Consider the following 18,268-nt stretch of genomic DNA (forward strand, 5'->3'; position numbering starts at 1 on the left):
CTAAATGACATAGTATTACAGAATAGTGTTCATCAGTCGTTTTACAGAGAACATTGGCACTCATTGCCTAATTATAAACCATTAGAGGTCATCATTGAAAACAGAAGCTAATAAATGACATAGTATTACAGAATAATGTTCATGAGTCGTTTTACAGAGAACATTGGTACTCATTGCCTAATTATAAACCATCAGAAGTTATCATTGAAAACAGGAGCTAATAAGTGGCATAGTATTACAGAATAATGTACATAAATCGTTTTACAGAGAACATTGGCACTCATTGTCTAATTATAGACCATCAGAAGTCATCATTGAAAACAAGAGCTACTAAATGACATAGTATTACAGAATAGTGTTCATCAGTCGTTTTACAGAGAACATTGGCACTCATTGCCTAATTATAAACCATTAGAGGTCATCATTGAAAACAGAAGCTAATAAATGACATAGTATTACAGAATAATGTTCATGAGTCGTTTTACAGAGAACATTGGTACTCATTGCCTAATTATAAACCATCAGAAGTTATCATTGAAAACAGGAGCTAATAAGTGGCATAGTATTACAGAATAATGTACATAAATCGTTTTACAGAGAACATTGGCACTCATTGCCTAATTATAAACCATCAGAAGTCATCATTGAAAACAGGAGGTAATAAATGACATAGTATTACAGAATAATGTACATAAATCATTTTACAGAGAACATTGGCACTCATTGCCTAATTACAAACCATCAGAAGTCATCATTGAAAACAGGAGCTAATAAATGACATAGTATTATAGAATAATGTACATAAATCGTTTTACAGAGAACATTGGCACTCATTGCCTAATTATAAACCATCAGAGGTCATCATTGAAAACAGGAGCTAATAAATGACATAGTATTACAGAACAATGTTCATAAGTCGTTTTACAGAGAACATTGGCACTCACTCCCTAATTATAAACCATCAGAAGTCATCATTGAAAACAAGAGCTAATAAATGACATAGTATTACAGAATAATGTACATAAATCGTTTTACAGAGAACATTGGCACTCATTGCCTAATTACAAAGCATTATATGTATATGTATATATATATATTAAAGCAATGCATTGCATTGGGTAATTACTGAAGAATGAAAATATTTGCTTTTGAGTTGTTGCTGCAAATGAAGATGTGTAACGTCATTCGTCATGAGTCAGCTGTAGCAAGATTATGAAACAAGTAGAGTATATGTAATCACATTCATAAATGACATAGGTTTAATGAACAACTGCTTATAGCACATTAATTTCATAAATAATTTCTCCTGCAAAATACAAAAATGGATTATTAAACTGAAAGAAGAAACGCATTTTTTGCTGAAAAGTAGTGAACTTCGAATTAACAGGTAGTGAAATGTGTATAAAAAAAGTGTTCCCTAGCTGTCCTTTCCAAAACCTTCAGTCATCATACTATGCAATATAACACATACTGTCAAAACAAACTGCAACAAATACTTAAATAACTACATAGCACCTCTTAACTAACAGCAAATATATAAACTTCATCATTATTTTCATCTGCAAAGAAAATCTTCATTATCCATATCACCATAACTCCATTAGTATCATCACCTGTAAAGAAAAACTTCATTATCCATAGTAGCATATTCTTCATCATTATTCATCACCATTCATTATCATGTGCAAAAAAAGTCACTTCATTACTCATTACACAACTATTCCTTATTTCTAGCATATTTCATCACTAAAACTAAAATGTGTAGTTCTGTCTGACAGCCTGCATCAATCGGCTTGTATTCTGAAAGAAAAAATTAGTTAAGACTGCTATTCTACGATGTGAATAGTATATTCTTGTTAATGCTTGATAATCCTGATCCATTTACTCTTCCTCATGAGGTTTTTTTTTTTTTTTTTTTGCATCTTCTTTCGTTCATTCCGAAGGTGAAATTCCCATTTCTGTTTAATTTATTTCTTTTACATGTTATTTCTTTCTGAAAATGATGAACAAAGATTAATGTCTTGCATTTAATTCATATACCTATTAGATAAAAACTGGTTTATAGTAGCATAATTGAGCATACAGCATAGCATGACAGAAAACGTAATATGTCAAAAACATATATAGTGTTCAGAGGCAAAAATGTACCCAGTATATCACAATGTAGCAGCAAAAAAAAGAAAAGAAGTAAAGTAGTCACGATGTTGAGATATCATAAGGGAAAATGTCAAAGTCAACTGGTGTTTGCTATATCTTAACTATTTCATAGTGCATTCAAACAAAACAGGAAAACAATCATACATACATAAAAAATGGAAAATATGCACGGTCTAGGGTATAACGACAAGAAAAGCGACCTGCTAACCCTACCTTGCCGAGCAGTTGCCCAGAAAAAATACAATCATCAGTAAGTATTCATGTGAATATAATCGCATAAGTGGTCATAAAAATTAGCAAATGGCATTACAGCATGTTAAATCATAAAGTATCTTCATTCAATAAAAGGTTTGATATTCGATATGTGGTGGTTTCCTTTGGTTTTTCTGGTTCTCAAAGTTTCGACGTGTACAACATTGGGGTGAGGAATGCTGCGAATCCGATATGGACCTGCGTATAGAAGTTCAAATTTACTGCACTTACTCTTTCCTTTGTTGGATAAATAGTGTGTACGTACTAATATCTTCTGTCCAATGTGAAATTCACGGCGTGTACAAATCTGTTTTTGCTGTCTTCTCCGGCGCTCTGCGGCACGTTTGATGTTGTTCAGCGCAATGTCAATTATTTCATGGTGTCGTAGTCGACGAGAAGTAGGAAAGTTTACTAATTCTTTAATTTTGTTAGGTGGTTCAACATTTTTCAGTATAACAGACGGAGATAGCATAGTGGATTCATTTGGTATGCAATTAATTACATCCTGGAATGAGAGTATGTGTGTGTCCCAATCAATATGTCTTTTATGGCAGTATATTCTACACAGTTTACCAATTTCTTTCATTAATCGTTCACAAGGGTTCGAAGAAGCATGGTACCTGGATATATAGCTCGGAGAAATGTTTCTAGCTCGTAACATACGTGTCCATATAGCAGATCGAAACTGTGATCCATTGTCGGAAATTACTTTCAACACATGCCCTACATGAAATAAAAAATGTGTTACAAATGCTTTCGAAACAGTTTTAGCAGTAGCTTTGCGTAACGGAGTGAAGGTAACAAATTTTGAAGTGAGTTCAACAGCGACAAAGATGTAGCAAAAACCTCTATTAGTTCTGGGAATCGGACCAAAAATGTCTACAGCGGCCATATGTCTCAATTTAACAGGTACAATGGGATGTAATGGAGGAATATGTGAAGTCGTATCTGATTTAGCTTTCTGGCAGATTTTACATGACGCTAAAACTCGTCGAATACGTTTCTCCATGTTCGTAAAATAACAGTTCTGTCTCAGTATAAGAAAACATTTTCTGGCTCCGTAATGTGCGTAACTTAAATGAGTATACCAGATTAATTTGTTAACAAGTTCATCAGGAATGCATAATAACCAATTGTTGCTGTCAGGATGAGAGCGGCGAAACAGAATGTCATTGCGTACAGTGTAAAGGTTTCTAATCGTAACATTTTTCCTATCTTGCCAAAGGTGTTTAATCTCTTTCCACACGTTGTCTTTATTCTGCTCTTGTGCTATGTCCTGTAATGACGACGAAATGAAATTTTCAAATGCAACTTGTTGAATGTACATGACGCTGAAATTTGCTTTGCGGAAGTTGGTTGCGATGTCTTGCTGATTGTTGCTAAGAGAACGAGATAGTGCGTCTGCTACAACATTTTGTGTGCCGGGAATGTGAACAATTGTAAAATTAAATTCCTGCAAGTAAAGTTTCCATCTGCTTAATCTGTCGTGTGTAAATTTAGCCGAAAGTAAAAACTGTATCGCTCTGTGGTCTGTGTAAACTGTCGTGTGTCTTCCATAAAGAAAATGCCTAAATCTGGTAAAAGCCCATACAATACCTAATGTTTCAAGTTCTGTAACAGAATAATTACATTCAGCAGGTGACAGAATGCGACTCGCAAAGGCTATGTTTTTAATTACCGTACAACCATCTTCCTCAATTTTCTGAAAAATATGTACGCCTAAAGCGGTGTTAGAACTGTCGGTGGCAATAGAAAAATTTCTAGTAAGATCTGGGTGCGATAAAAGTGGTGCATTCAACAAAGCATGTTTCAGGTTCAGAAATTCAGAATGTGCTTGCCCAGGACCAAATAGTGTTTTTACCTGTCAATTGACATAATCTAGGAGTGTCTAAAGCAGAGTAATGAATAAATTTACGAAAAAAGTTATTTAAACCCAAAAAACTGCGTAGTTGTTTCATCGTCGTAGGAACAGTAATGTCACGTAAAGCTTGAAGTTTTTCCGGGTCAGGCGCAATGCCTTCTGCTGAAATTACGTGTCCAAGAAATTTTATAGAAGTTTTACCAAAGTGCGATTTACTGAGATTAACTGTGAGTCCTTGTGCATGAAAAGTTTGCAACAGTTGTTCAAGAATCAGATTGTGTTCAGACCAGTTAGCTTCTGCAATAAGAATGTCGTCTACGTACGTTGTGATTCTGTCTTTAAGTTCTGTCGGAAGTATTGTATTCAAACCGCGAATAAAAGCTGCAGAAGTAATAGTTAAACCGAATGGTAATTTAAAAAATTGATAACAGTCACCAAAACAGAGAAATGCTGTGTACTTTCTGCAGTTCGGATGGAGCTGAATTTGCCAAAATCCCGATTTCAGATCTAATGTAGAATAAATAGCAGTACCGTGAAATTTCTGTAGAAGTTCTTCTAGTGTCTCTGGGCGATCTGTTTCATTAATAATAATGTCATTGATGTGACGCGAATCAAGTACGAGGCGAAGTGAGCCATCCTTTTTCTTAACAATATGGAGCGGGTTTATGTACGGACTAACTGCCGGTTCAATAATTCCTTGGTCAAGCAGAGCTTGCAATTCTTTCTTAACTTGTTCTCTATGAATATATGGAATGGGATAATGCTTGGCTTTAAATGTATCGTGCTGTTTGACTTGAAATTCATACATAAAACCGGACATAGTACCAGGAACGTTGTCAAAAACTGGAGCTTGCTGTAAAAGAATTTTGTGTAGTTGCGTGCGTTCGTCGTCTGTATTTGCACTACTATGTTTAACTTTATCAGAAATCGTCTGTATTACGTCATAGTCGGCTTCGTCTGGAGTATTATAGTTGTGTACGTACGTATCTGTGAACAATGTGGAATTACAGTCTATGCTACGTGATACGGAAATGACCTCTGTACAATTAATTGTTTGTTCTTCCGCAGATAAAGAATGCTGAAATTCTAAAGCCAGTTGTACATTTTCATCCTTTAACATTAAATAAGAATTTTGAAAATCAATAATTGCGTCGTGTTGTACCAGAAAATTCGTACCTAAAATAACGTCTGTTGTCAATAAAGGAACAATCCAAAAATTTGAGTGAAATGTGTGACCTGCAATACAAAATGATAAATGTGTCTGTAATTTAACATCTACTCCTTTACTCGATACTACTCCTTTCACTTTCGTTTTGCTTAATGGTAACGTAGGATAGGTATTCTCTTTGTTACACTCGTTGAAAGTTTCTTCCTTTATAACTGACATAGGTGATCCAGAATCGATTACTGCCGAAAATTTCGATGATCCAATTTTAATTTCGATGACAGGGTGTGAAATGGTTTTCTGAACAACTGGTCTTTCCTGCAAAAGAGTGTCTCGTATGTCGTCAAAAGTAATAACATTTTCATGAACAACATTTTGTGTGTCAAAAGTAGTGCTTGCGTTGCTGGAAGATGCAACCTGTACTGTATCTAGTCAAATTCTACCTGACGTGTTATTATTTTCAGGAGGATTCTGTGGCATTTCGACTATTTGAACTGTTCTGTTATTTCTTCCAGACGTATTACGTTCTGGATGATATCTACTGAGAATTCATCAGAATATGTACTTGCGGATGATTTTGCTGTTGGTAAGACCGACTGTTATTGAACGTACGCTGAAAATTGTGCTCATTGTTTTTACGTCTGTCGTGATAGTCATTTCTATACGGTGCATTGCGATAAGAATTGAAGTTGTGTGTTTTCTGTACATACTGATTCCCTTGTTGGTGTGCGTTACTATTTGTTGGGGCTGAGACTATACGTGCACGCGGCGAAACATTAAAGCCTGGCTGACCTTGCACACTGCATTGTTGGTTAGGTATGCTAACCGGCTGGCTTTGATGCTGTTGCGGAGAAAAACGTCTATTGTTACTAAAATGTGGTTCTTCTTGCTGATAATTTTGTCGATACTGATAATCAAAATTTTGTCTGTTATTAAAGTTCTGGTGGTTGTCGTTCCTAAAGCGTCTATTACCTTTGCTATTGAAATTGCGTGGCTGATCGTAATTACTGTAAGTTTGTTGGCCTTGGTTTTTATATGAAAAATTTTTGTTTACGAAGGAATAATCTGATTGCTGCACATCCATATCGACAGATAAGCAATAGTCATGGCGATACATTAAAGCGTGTTCCATCTTTTTGTCATAAAGTGATTATACACAGATACAAGACAATGCTATCTTATGATATAAAAAGTTACAGTTGTTCTCTTCCTTAAATGATGAATTCTATGGGCCCGTTCTTCTGTCAAATTGGTTAATTACATCGTCAATGGGACAATCAATGTCAGGGTGAGCGTTCAACCGAGCTAAGCCATTAAGTCGATTCCTATGTGCCAGGCAGAAACGTATAAAATACGCTGACGCGGACGCGCGTGCTACATAGGAAAGTACAACCACTCGCTAACTCGATTCAGTCAAGTCGACTAACAAAAGAAACGAACGAACAGAGGATGGCGTGACTGGCGGGGGCGGCGCGGGTGGCAATGCGGGCGGCCCCCATATGTATTAGCCACTGCCACTTTGAATCCAGTAATTTATTAAAATAAACAATATTCCACATATTTGCTATATTGTTTGAACAATATTCCATAGACTGCAATCAATTTCCCGCCAAATTCTTTAAATAAATGGATAAACTATAATCCGCATACTGCCATACATCCCATAAACTGTTTAACCCTCTAACCGGAACATCTTTTACTCGGCGGTAAGATGGAACATCGGTCTGCTAGACCGCTAGGACATTTAAAGTGTATTTTTCTCTATTTTTATGACTTTTCCGCACTTCTACGTTGCTTCTCTCTCTCTTTAAGGTGTAATTAAACATAATAATAGGTTTTTGAACCATAATATTTGTTAAAATACCAGTAAATTCAAGTTTATTACTAGGAAAAACTTTAATTTGCAGTGTTTTGTTGTTTACACATTACTCCTTTAGAAATACTTTTTTTTTACATTATTATAGTTACAACACAAAGAAAATGAATACTAAAATGTAATGCAAAGAAAAAATTTAACTTTTATTTTTAATTGCACAAGTCTTGCACACTTTTCGTGAACACTCCAAGCACGTTGGTTCTTCGCAAGAAATACACTTGTAGGCAGTTTTCCTCTTTTTTTGATATGGACAAAATCGACAGGTTTTTCTTTTACCAAGTGTGTCCGTCGGACACTCATCAACTCGAACAACAAATTTATTCCGTTGGCTAACGATTTGCTTTTCTTTTGCTGCCTCTTCTTCTAAAGATGAAATAATACTTTGTAGCTCTTGAGGCAGATTGGAGATTGCCAGTCGGGATTTTACGAAATCGTAGACCAAATATAGAGAAACTCTTTTCAGGAAATCAAAACGTGATACGGTTTTCTTCTCTCCAAAAAGTCCATAAAGTATACTTGCGTTTGATCCAGCCATGGCCACCATGTGGTAAAAAATAGCCAACGGCCACCTTCTTGTTTTGCGATTAGTAGAATAAACACTGCACTTCATATCTAGCGTGTCTATTCCACTTTTTGTGGCGTTATAAAAAGATATGATTTCAGGTTTATCATTTGAAACGTCAGTGTAATTGGAATGATGCATTGACGAAAGAAGTAGGACTGCCTTATTCCTTTTTGGGACATAAGAAAGCAGAGTCATTTCTTTCGTAAAGCCATAAAGGCTGGACCCAATTTCACGATCGCTTCTTGCTTGAAATTCTGCTGGTATCTGGGGTCTGTTTCTTTTTAGTGTCCCAACTAATGTCAAATTGTGAGCTAGTAGCTCCTGGGCAAGTTCCACAGAACAAAACCAATTGTCGCAACTAATATTTCTGTTTGTGCCATACAGCCCTTTAGATAGGCGGATTACAGACTGCGTGGGAATGCTCTTTTTCTTTTCTGCTGTAGAAAGTGTGGCTCCATCACAGCCTTTGCCGGAGTAGATGTAGGCATTGTAAATATATGCATTGTGTGCATCTGCCAGACCCATGACCTTAATGCCATATTTAGCCGGTTTATTCGGCATATATATACGAAATTTAACCCTCCCTCTGAAAGGCACCAAAGTTTCATCAACTGTCAAATGCGCTCCAGGGCTATAAATTTGTTGGCAGTTCCAAATAAACTTATTAAATATGTCTGTAATGGCAGCAGCTGGGTCATATTTTTCCCTCTGTTCCCTCGTGCTCGAGTCATCGAATCTAAATGCCCTAAGCAATATTCCTAATCGCTTTTCTGTTATTATTGATCGAAAAATTGGCCTCCCCAAGACCGAAGTGGAAAACAGCGAGGTCATAGGCTCCCTCGCAGATTTGAATATGCTGCAAAGAACTGTGACTCCAATCACAGCGTTCACTTCCTGCACAGTAGTGTCTCTGTAAGCTACACTTTCTTTTAGTTCAATAACAGAACGAATTTTGGCCAACTTTTCATTAGTATGCTTTACAATCGTCTCAATCATGTCGTCAGTAAACAAAAGGCGCCACACTTCACCTGGGAGTGGGTTTTTCCCCACGGTAAGAGCAGGCCCTTGTATCTTTGATAGCCGTACCTTTATTATATTGGATGCTGCTGTTCGCGTCTTAGAGCGAACAGGAGTTGATGACCATGTGAAACACTTGTTTCTTCCGTAGTAAGAAACTGGAAGACGACTCTCATCTAGAGTGTCATCAGAACGCGTAGATGAGCTAGCAACATCAGCAGGCTTCTGTGGAGTGATTAGTCTGCTTCCACCAGAAGTTATGTCAGACTGTGGTTGCTCTCCAGTTTCTTCGCGAACTGCGGTATTTTCGACTTCAAATATTTCTCGAATAGTTTCATCATCGCGATCATCATCATTGGGAGAGTCATCGTCATTATCTGTTTCATTGCGAGGATCTTGGATAGTAAGGTCCTCATCTGGAATGCATGATTCATCTGAATCCACTTCCGAGTCTGATTCTTCAAGGTAATTTTGAGAGCGTGCAAGGGCTACAATTCTTTTCGACCGATTTGAAACATATTTCGGACCTTCCATTGTAAACCTGCAAGGAAAAAGGGAAAAATGAGTTTTAACGAAATTTAATGGGGATAATTCTATCGCTGTAATAAGTTTGCGCGGTAAATTGGAGAATGTGTGTGAAAAACGGAAAGAGGAAAAATTAAAACGTTAAATACGAGTTGTTACACTTTTTTCTCGTTCTTCTATGAACACAAAAGTATTAAGCATCGTGTGGTGGCAAAAATTTCAATCAAATAGATGAAATGTTGCTACACAGAAAACAGAAGAGTTCAAAGAGTGGAACATCGGTCATACAGACCGACAAATGCGTGATACTTTTAGGAACACCGGTCTGGGAGACCGGCAAAAATTTGACACTTTTAGGAACACCCGGTCTGTCAGACCGGGAGGGGAATGCATTTTTTCGGAACACGGTCTCACAGACCGACAATACGTAACAAAAATTCTACTTACTTGAAAACAATGCATGCGCCGACAATACGTTGTTGGCCAGCTGCGGTTCGGGACCCGACTGAAGATTACTGGGCTTCTCCCCACCCTCACGAACAATGCAGCGCCGTTAGCATTGTTAATGTCAACTATGGCGGTATCTCAGACCGATGTTCCGTTCAAAGGGTTAAATAAACAATATTAAACACGTTGTCTAAATTGTTTAATCAGTGTTACATAGACTTCAACCGATTTCCGTCCAAATTCTTTATACAGGGTGATTATAATTAAAGGCACACTTTCAAACCGCTGTAGAAATAACACTACTGGTCAGAAAGACGTCAAATTGCAACAGAATGTTATTCGAAAAGGGGGAAACGTATAGCAGAAGAAAGATAAATAGTTACAAAATGCAGCATTAGATAGTGCTGTAAGTATCATAATTTAATAGTGGTCGACTACAAATGACAAATGAGTCATACAACAATGACTAAGGTGTACGTTTGACGTTAAACGAACTGTACTGCTCGTGGTGCATGGGTGTACAAGTGTGATACCGTTAGTTGCGTAAGCCCATCCACCACGGCAACGCCATATCACTTCGGATGGGAAGAATCGGTTTTTTACTGTCCTGAGGCCAAAAACCGCATAAAAAGCATCACTCACATCGGTTTTTTATTGTGCTGAGGCCAAAAACCGCATAAAAAGCATCAATCACATCAGCTTTTAATTGTGCTGACCCCAAAAACCGCACAAATATCATCAATCAAAATCAAATCGGATTATTAATTTTCGTGTGACTGGTGCAAAACATGTTCAGTATGCTTGGTTCAAATGGCTCTGAGCACTATGGGACTTAACTTCTGAGGTCATCAGTCCCCTAGAACTTAGTACTACTTAAACCTAACTAACCTAAGGACAGCACACACATCCATGCCCGAGGCAGGAATCGATCCTGTGACCGTAGCAGTCGCACGGTTCCAGACTGTAGCGCCTAGAACCGCTCGTTCACTTCGGCCGGCTGTTCAATATGCTGTAAGTGGCTCTAGGCACTATGGGACTTACCACTTGAGGTCATCAGTCTCCTAGATTTAGAACTACTTAAACCTAACTAACCTAAGGGCATCGCAGACATCCATGCCCGATACAGGATTCGAACCTGCGACCGTAGCAGCAGCGCGGTTTCGGACCGAAGCGCCTAGAACCGCTCGGTCACAGCGGCCGGCTCAATATGCTGTTCACCGTTTTCTGCAACAAGTCGAAATCGAGAAACAGCATGTTCCACAACTGATCGAAGTGTTTCCGGGGTCACCTTCACAATGTGCTGCGCAATGCGTGCCTTCAATGCAGCTAAGTTTGCAATCGGAACACTGACCAGAACATCTTTCAGATAGGCCCACAGCCAGAAGTCACACGGCTTAAGATGAGGTAATCGGGACGGCCAGGCTGTAGGGAAATGGCGGCTGATAATTCTAGCATTACCAATATGGCACTTCAGCAGCTGCTTAACTAGGTTTGCAAAGTGCGGAGGTGCGCCATCTTGCATAAAAGTGATCGCATCCACACGCCCACGCTGTTGGAGAGCTGGAATGACGTGGTTGCGCAGAAGGCACTCATAGCGCTTACCAGTGACAGCATATTACCAGTTACAGGACCGGAAGCACCTATCTCTTCGAAAAAATATGGCCCTATGATAAATGATGCCATAAACCCGTTCCACACACTGACCTTTTCAGGATGAAGCCGTACTGATTGATTTGCGTGTGGATTTTCCGTTGCCCATATTATGTGTATTGACATATCTTGTCAGATGGAAGTGGGCTTCGTCTGTCCACGAATCTTCCACGGTCAATCATTGTCCACTTCCATGCGAGCAAGAAATTCTACAGCAATGGTCTCCCTTGCTGGCAGGTCAACAGGAAGCAACTCGTACACATGGGTAATTTTGAATGGATAGCAAGAAAGGATGTTTCGTAGGATTTTATGCTCCATGCTCAGGGGTATGTCCAGTGTTCGGGCAATTCTCTGTGCGCTACACGTTTGCACACCACTACTCGTCTCCTCCTGCATTGCTGTGGGCACTGCTTCCACTGACGCCGAATCGTTTCCTCTGTCTACCAGGTTGCACACCAAAAGAAACCGTCTTTTCGAATTTCCGAATCATTTTCTCCAGACTCAAGGCAGTCATCAGATTAACGCCTTTTTTCAAACCCTTGAGTGTCCGGAACTTCTGCAGAGCGACGTGTGCACAGTCATCATTCTTGTAATACAGCTTTAAAAGCAGAGCGCGATCCTGCATTGAGACAATCATTGCAAACGTCGCAGACGCGCAAGGAGGAAAAGCCTTGTACCAGGCGTATTTATACCAACTTCAGTAGGTCGTGCCCATGAAAAGTGATTACACTTACGTATTCTGACACATACAGCGTCATCTATTGATCAACTTTCACACTATTTTTGTACTTCTGCCATACGTTTTCCTCCTTCTCCGATAATATTCCGTTACAATTTGACGTCATTCAGACCAGTGGTGTTATTTCTACAGCGTTTTGAAAGTTTAGCTTTAATTATAATCACCCTCTATAAATAAATAAACTATATTCCATACATCGCCCTGTATCCCATAAATTGTTTAAATAAACAATATTCTACATATTTTCTAAATTGTTTAAACAATAAAACATACATTGATATCGATATCCCATCGAATTCTTTACATAAATAAACTATATACTACACAGTCTTGTATCCGACAAATTGACTAAATGAACAATATTCCATACACTGCAACCTATTTACCGGCAAATGGCCAATCAGATGAGCCTTTTTCCCGCCGTTTTCCATGTGGGGGAGTGGGGGGGGGGAGGGAGAGCTGGGGGGTTTCCCATAGTGGGAGGAGTTAATTAATTGATCGATTTAATTGTTTAGTCAATCAAATTGATATCAAAAGTGTGCATGTATCGGTAAGGGGTTTCCCAGAGGGGCGGGGGAGCAGGAGGGGGAGGGGGAAGAGGAGAGGGAGGGGGAGGGGTGGGTTTTTTTCTGATAGCCACGTAACAGAACATGTTAAGGACCTGTCAATTAAAAGAACGGACTATCTCCCAGTGTCATAATACTCTTAGCAGACCGAGCGAGGTGGCGCAGTGGTTAGACACTGCACTCGCATTCGGAAGGACGACGGTTCAATCCTGCTTCCGGCCATCCCGATTTAGGTTTTCCGTGATTACCCTAAATCGCTCCAGGCAAATGCCGGGATGGTTCCTTTCAAAGGGCACGGCCGACTTTCTTCCCCGTCCTTCCCTAATCCGTTGAGACCGATGACCTCGCTGTCTGGTCTCCTTCCCCAAAAACAACCAACAACTCTTAGCAGAACCACGTGTACTAACCGCTAGACCACGCTGCATGGTAACATGATTATTTGATTTTACTGGTTAGGTTTTGACTATTGACGACAGAAAAATTATTTCGAAAAACTAGGGACTTTTTTATTTTATCGCCAATGGTCAAAACCTAGTGAATAAAATCAACGATTTGCTGTGTGCTCAGAATGCTAATTTTTTTCACTAGATATTACGAACCTTCATACTAATGTACCTGTTCAAACAACTATAGACAGCATTAAAAAAATCTACGCACTTTTAAAAAAGATATTTCTTATGAGCAAATCACTGACCTTATTCGTCTGCTAAGAACAGTAGTAAAATATAGCTATTTTGATTTCAGTGACAAACTATACCATCAACCTGACGGCCTGGCAATGGGTAATCCACTGGCCAATATTTTCATTAATTCGCTGGAAGAAAAATTCTTGATTAATTTTTCAGCTACTAATCTGGATATTATGCCATATTCTCGGTACGTAGACATTTTGATAATATACAGTGGTTCCTGGGAAGGTGTTGAGCATTTGTTTGAAATTTTTGATAGCCTTCAAGAAAAAATCAGCTTGACTTGTGAATTAGAAAGTATTGATCGTCAGCTACGATACTTGGACCCCGTATTGCCATAGACAACGACAGACTTCCATTCGGCACTATTCGAGAAGCCACTAATAGAGATCAGATTATTCCCGCTAGTTCAGTGCGTCCTCATTTCCATAAAAAAAGCATTTTTCTATTCAGCCATTCATCTTGGAGTTTCTGTGCCTTCGTCACCAGACAAGCTTAATGATGAGATGGATTTAATAAAAACTGTTGTAGTTAATAGCAGTTATTATTCTCTTCAGAGTTAAAACTGACGCCAAAATGACTCCTTTAGGCATCAGTGCTGTTTCTGACAGTAACGAGTACAAAAATGTTTTTTCGATTCCGTTGTTAGGGCCTGTTTCTTATAGAACTGCAGTTAATAACATTTATGAACGATCTTCAAAGTTAAAACTGACACTAAAGTGGCTCCTTTAGGCATCAGTCCTGTATCTGACCCTAACGAATATAAAAAATATTATTCGATTCCAGTTTTAGGACCTGTTTCTTATAGAATTCGTCGTCTTCTAGTTAAATAATATGGATGCAAAGTTGCCTTTCATATTAGCAATAACTTGCAGAAAAACCCTATTCGCAATCTCAAGACGCTGTTGCTCCTATACACAGTTCAGAAGTTTATAAAATCACTTGTGATACTTGTCATGGTTATTACATAGGATAAACTGGAAATCTTTCATTGTCTGGTATGAAGAATATTTACTGGGTAAAAGAGGCACTAATGCATATAGTTACACTTTTGCTGATCACAAACAGAAAAGTGTTGAAGAAATTTCCATTTTACTTAGGGAAAAGAAAGGTCAGCCTCGACGCACTCGAAGAGCTGGAGATTTTGAAGCATCTTTCTAAGAACGATGGCCTCATCCTCGACGAACAATTACAGTTGCTTAACAAACATTTTTTCAATGGCTTTAATCCATTACTTTTGATTCCTCTATTTTTTTACTACGTTTTACTGCCTCTAGTTCTGAAACATCTTTTCTTCAAATCTCATATAGATGTGTACTACTAAAGTTTCCTTTGACTGTGCAGCTGTTTGTGTAAATATTCTACAATATTCTGTACTTTGTGTAATTGGCATTTCCTAAAGCCCAATAGACGGTTCTTAGCAGAACATCATACGTCATTTACTTGACTACTTTGTACTTTCAAAAATATATTAAGCTCTCATCCTTTGAATATGGTGCTTTCATAATTAACTGTCTTTTAATTCGATTATTACCGTTATAATGGGTACTGTCGGCACCAGGTAGGCGGCGCAACTTGTATCTTGTTTTCGTAGCAGCAATGTAAGCCACTGAGACGCTCAGTCTGACGTTGTTCCTTGCAAGGCGTATGTGCCAAAGACTGTGACGTTTTTTTTAAATTTTTGACTTGAGTATGTTTGCTCTAAAATTTGACTATTGCCTTCTCGCAGTGTTATTTTAAGTAAGTAATCTTTCTATGTTATGACATTTTTCATCTTGGCTAATGTTTCCGTCAAACTTATTTTTCTATTATTATTTTATAGGGCTTTAAATTTTTTATTCTGATGAAGACATTCTTAGAGGTGTCGAAAATAGATAAATGTATTAAAAATTATTTTCAACCAGCTCGCTGTGTTATTATTCCACTGAAAATTTTCTGCAGAACTATCACTTATAACAAATGGTTCAAATGGCTCTGAGCACTATGGGACTTAACACCTATGGTCGTCAGTCCCCTAGAACTTAGAACTACTTAAACCTATCTATCCTAAGGACATCACACAACACCCAGTCATCACGAGGTATCACTTATAACAACTGCTGTGACAGTTTACGTGCAAAATGATCCACACAGTATCAAATCTTCTGGGTCCACAGTTTAAGGGAGGAGCTCATACTGCAAATGAGGAAAATCGAGCAATGGACTATGCAGCATCACTAAGGAATTTACTTCTGCTTGACTCCGGAATTATTGTGCCAAAATTTAGCGGAATTTTGAACTAGTGTTGCTTTCTTGTCGGAAAATTACCCGTGGGCTGCTGCTAATCACATGCCTCCATAGAGCTGGTGGAGATTACTGTGGATTAGGCAAACGCTGCGACAGAACACAACTGGTCCACTCATGGTCGGATTCACACAAGTCCGAAGCAGTTTGGCTCCGGTACGGAGAGAAACACTGGCGTCAGTGCAGTGGGACCTCAGATACAGTTCTAATCTGACATATACACAAGATCCTCCAGAAAATACTTCTCTTTTATCGGATAATGATTCAGTGTAATGGCCGCCCGCATATTTCGAAGTTTGTAAATTTTTATGTCATATCATCTCTCTGTTCGAATTTGGAAGAAATGCTGTGATCTTTTTTGCTGCAATTATATCTTCTAGCCCAAGTGTAAAACTATTGCTTTGAATAAAGAAAACAAACAAATTAAATGACACTATTGAATTTAAAACAACTGTTTTACACAAGAAAGTAAATTGTGAGCCTTTTCTTTATGGTAAGTATTTAACTCTGTCGCGTCCATCCATTTGGATAACTGAAAATCGTTACGAGACGGCTTAAATCAACTTCTTGTTTTAAACCAATCTTACTAAGCCGGCGCATCTCTACTGCGTTCGCACGCCACCCGTTGGACGAAGCAGCTCTGTGCTGCAATCAGTGCCTGCTGCCGTGTTTCAGTTGTGCTGAGGTTGTCCGACGGCACACACATCCTGCCACCACAGCAGTAACTGCGGCCGAGCAGCCTACGTGAAGTGTAAGTAAGCGCCTGTTGGTCATGTGTTGCTAAGAAATAACATCTGCATTGGTGTCCCTTAAGGTAGTCCAAAATCGCCAATGGCCTCGTTAATCAGCAGCTAGCCTAAAAAACAAACAGATTTAACTCGCAAAGTCGTTTACGGTACGTAAGCTGATCTGCTGCAAAATGCAGTATTTGTGAAGTTAAAGCCCGATCATTACTGTGAAAGAATCACGGCTGAAAGCTAAGGTTGATTCGAAGAGGTGAAATAACCGAGGTTGCGATCGCGCTAGCTGGACTCGCGTGCGAACAATTGTCGTCTTTCACACGCAAGAGTTCCGCGGTACGGCGAACTGCTTTGTGCTGTGGTAACCGTTTTTTCACACGATCCAACAATGAGCCGCGCCTAGTAGCTGTGTATCGGCGTGTCCAATTTCATTGTTCTAAGACATTCTTATGTAAATTAAGGTGCCAAATCTGTTACGGGAGTACACAGCTCTGGTACCAATCCCTTACCTTATCACTGTGATTGTGAAATCTCAGTAGTCGGGCCTATGTATTTGATTCACAAATTATGTATTGTAAAAGTGTGATTGCATGTAACCTATCGTTCTCTACATTTTAGAACATACATTACAGCATATGAAATGTTGCTTAAAGTTTGGAAAAGTTTTTAAACTTAAATATCAGTGCATTTCTATCGCTGTAATGTGACAAGCAGACCTATAGCAGGTTTGAGGCGGGCAGTCATTTCTACAGTGGTAGATGAAAGTTCAGTGCTTTGTCTGCTCTGGACAATGGCTCCAGAGGGTCCGCTGGGTTCGTTCCACAAATAAAAAAAAGGAACAAATGTGAGTAGGACTAGCGCTTCGAGGGCTCCGTACAAACTTAGTAATCATATAGGTAAGTCGGCAGTAGCTTTCAGGAGTGAGTTTGTCAGTATTAAAAAATGTGACATAAACGATCGTATCTTTTGACTTTATTGACTTAAAAAATTAAATTTTTCATAACACCAAAGACTTTTGAACTTAGTACTTGCGTGTGTGTGAATTCCTCACGGACCAAACTGCTGAGGTCATCGGTCCCTAGACTTACACACTATTTAAACTAACTTATGCTAAGAACTACACTCACACCCATGCCCGAGGGAGGGGTCGAACCTCCGGCGGGAGGGGACGCGCAGTCCGTGACATGGCGGCCTTAGTATTTAACGTAAATTTCAACTTGTAGTTGGGTCTTAACAGACGGATAGACAGACACAACAGCAATAAGAACGTTTGAGTCATTATTACAAATTAACAATTTTCAGCTTTTTCCTATGCTTATGCTGTGAAACCTTGCTCCTTGCCAAATATCAATTCTAGGTCAACGGGAACTATCCGACAGGTTTTTCTGAGTGAGTTTGACAGTGTCAAAACATCTGACGGACATGGCCGTTATCTTTTGATTGCATTGAATAATAAGAAGATTAAATGTTTTGTATCGCCAAGAGACTGTAAATTAACGCAAATTTCAAGCTGATACCTCTACTACCTCCTGAGAAAAAGGGGACTTAACAGACGGGCTGGCGGACAGACAAACGAACAACAAAGTAATATTGTAAAGATTCCGTTTTACGGATTAAGGTACGGAGCGCTAAAAAGGAAATGGTTCGATGCTTTTCAGCTGCGGTTTGAAGGGGTTAGAATAAACAAGAACAAATTATTTTTAATTTCTACTGGGTGTCTGTTAAATTTCGACAAT

General features: G+C 38.8%; 1 protein-coding gene across 1 annotated transcript in view; it reads left to right on the forward strand.

Annotated features, from left to right (window-relative positions):
* The first annotated feature begins 16,476 nt into the window (after nt 1-16,476).
* Nucleotides 16,477-18,268, forward strand: part of LOC124776315 (alpha-methylacyl-CoA racemase) — a 170,907-nt gene continuing 169,115 nt past the window's right edge. The window contains exon 1 of the mRNA XM_047251250.1: nt 16,477-16,543. The gene's annotated coding sequence lies outside the window, so the exon portion shown is untranslated. The remainder of the gene's footprint in view (nt 16,544-18,268) is intronic.

This window comes from Schistocerca piceifrons, chromosome 2 (genome assembly GCF_021461385.2).
Source record: "Schistocerca piceifrons isolate TAMUIC-IGC-003096 chromosome 2, iqSchPice1.1, whole genome shotgun sequence".
In the NCBI taxonomy this organism is placed as follows: Eukaryota; Metazoa; Arthropoda; class Insecta; order Orthoptera; family Acrididae; genus Schistocerca; species Schistocerca piceifrons.